Source organism: Pteropus vampyrus, unplaced genomic scaffold, assembly GCF_000151845.1.
Source record: "Pteropus vampyrus isolate Shadow unplaced genomic scaffold, Pvam_2.0 Scaffold1, whole genome shotgun sequence".
Lineage (NCBI taxonomy): Eukaryota > Metazoa > Chordata > Mammalia > Chiroptera > Pteropodidae > Pteropus > Pteropus vampyrus.
The window spans coordinates 37,131,550-37,134,529 of NW_011888782.1; positions in this window are offsets into that span (position 1 = coordinate 37,131,550).

Genomic DNA, 2,980 nt, shown 5'->3' on the forward strand with positions numbered 1-2,980 from the left:
GAGCTCAATACATGTTTGGAGATTAAGTTCAGGAAATTTAGTGAGGATAAAATAAATTGTTATTGAGTTTTTCTGTGTTACAGAAAGGCATTCGAAGTCACATACCATTGTACTATTAGAACAATCAAGTTTCAATTTCAATACTTTTGAAATGTATCAACTTGTCTCTTTTGTGCAAAAAGAGGCAAAAGTCCTGGAAATAATGCAGGCATTGTTGTAGCACCATAGATTTCTTTATGTTCATAAAAATATTTCATTCTGTTCTGTGTCTTTATACCATAACAGTCTTGATTGGAAACTGAAGTGCTGCAGCAAGAACAATTGTATAATTAGAAGACAGTCATTTACTCTGGCAACATCTTGAAAGTATGAGTTTTAAAGAACAATGAAAATTTCTCTGTGTTTGATTGGAATGTTTTTATCCTGATTAACAATTTACAAACATTTCTTTCTATGAACCTTCTCTGAAAAAATCTCAAAAACATTTTAGCTTCCATAGGCTTTTAGGTGATATGTATTTTTAATTTTAACATAATCAAAGGCTTATAATGAACTTAATAACTTTTCCCATTTATTGTCCCCATGACACAAGAATTGGTTTAAGTAAATCATTCAATCTATCCGTAGTTTTGCAGAGAAGCGCTAAAAGTCAAAATAATCAAATTAGAAGACCAAAGTTTCAAATGTGACATTAGTTAAATGATCCTGTTGCCTAATTTGAGAAGAAGTTTTCAAATCATGTCATTATTATAGAAGAAACATGTCCATATTTCTCTTTGGAAAGACTGCAGAGGTAATAGTACCCAGTTGCATGCCATTGAGAGCATCTGTATCATAGGACAGTTTGATGATGAGATTCTGTACAGAAGAAATAGACACTTTCCTCTGTACAGAAGAAAGTTATGATGTAAATGAATTCTTCTTAAGACATGTAAGAGACGGTGAAATACTATCTTTACAGATTGCAGTGGTGAGATTATTTCCAGAATTATAGTTCTCTAATTGATTTTTATGGAACCTATTTTAATTGTAGTACCATAATTATAATGTTAATTTATAATCTTATTGGGACCTATCATTTGTGAAGTGCTTTCAAACTCACAAAAAATCCTGTATGGTAAACAAGTCATTTCCCTATTTTAGACTTTAAGAATTAGAGATTAAGGACATTGCTTAAAATCTAACAAAACTTTTGCAAAAATAAGAGAATACATGTTCATTTTCTCAGTTTTTTATTCTTACTTCCTGGGTCTCAAACCCAGAACTTCATGATCACATTCTAGTGTACTTTTACCATAGGATAAACTAGTTGAATTCCTTCCCTAATCTCTCTTCATTAGAGATTTACAAATCCCTTCTAACAAATGCAGAGACTAAATATCATATCTGGACATCTTAAATTCAGGGATCTATCTGAACAGATATGAGCCTGAAAAAAAGAAAATAGAAGTTAGTTTAAAAGTAATGCCTTTCATAAGTATGCTTTTAAGGGCTAAAATTAATGCAGAATTGGTATTGAAAAAATTTCCCTTCTTTTCACTTACTTTCATGAAAATACACCTGGTGATAATGTATTTGGTTTTCTGCACAAATTTGTGACTATTTATATTATCTATATTATGAATGAAAATTTGAGTTAAATTTTTCCCTCATTCTCAAATGGCTTGTAAATCGGATCAGATACCTGTTAATCAAATCGCATATATTTTATTTTGTGCTACCTCCCGCTGCTTTACTGAGAAGTAACTCTTTAAGCTCTTCTTCAAATATTTTTCTAATAGAACTGGGATTACCAAATTAACAAATAAAAATCTAGGGTACCCATTTAAATTTGAGTTTCAGATAATACAAAAATGATTTTTTTTCATATTAGTATATCCCTAACATTGAATGGGATGTAATTATGTTAAAACAATTGTTTTTGTTCATCTGAAATTCAAATTTAACTGGGCTCCCTGTATTTGTATTCTTTCTGGCAACTCTTAAATAGAACCATTGGGAAATAAAAATGGTTTTGTTATTGGTTCCCTGCGTGATGTACAACAGCCAGAAGTAAGGACAGAGTCACTGAGATAGGAATAAATTGTCCCTGAATCTGATTCAAAAGACCTTAATGAGCGAGGGATTATTTTTTCCTGCATAGCTGAAAGTCAGAATAAGAAGAGCTCTGGCCCCAGGTGCAGTATGATCAACAATTCAATGATGTCCTCAAGGACCTGATTCCCTTATTTTTTCCATTTCTTTGTTGAGCAGCCCTCAACCCTCTTTTCACATGTGCAGGTTGGTAAAGCAGTTTCTGAGTCAGGTCAGTAAGTGAGAATGTCCAGAGGCAGAAAATAAACTCTTTATTTCAGTGTCATTTTCTTAAGAACAAAAAAAACTTTCCCAGAAGCCCTGTGAAGATCTGGCTTTATGATCACATGCACCCCTCTCCCCCAAACCAGTCACAGACAGGGTGACGGGATCATGAGTTTAACCTAGTCATGATACACCTGGGAAGGCAGGTAGGAAGTCAGTTCCCGTGAGACACAAGGAGGAAGAGTAGACATGAAAAAATTAGGTTCTATTAGGAAGGAAGAAGCTGGTAAAAAAGATAATGACAATCAATGTATTGTTAGTTCACTATGCTAAATTCATATACCTTCATTTATATAGGGGAAACTTCAGGGTTTCTATAAAATTAGATTTGACAACACATGGAATGGCCAGTCTTATAGGGAAATTTCAAATGTGTCCAACTTCTTTGGAGTGTCTCCCTGGGGGATTCTGAAGAGGGAAGAAACATACACAAGAAGTTGAGCTCTTCATTGAACAACCATTGCACTGAGAATATATGTGTTAGTGAAGGGGAATAAAAGGAGGTGGAAACTTTTCTCCTATTAGAAGTCTTAAAGAATCTTTCATTTTCCTCTAGTGTGGACCTGAGCTTATTGTTTGAGATCTTATTTAATAGACACCCACACAGAGTTATAGGGAACTC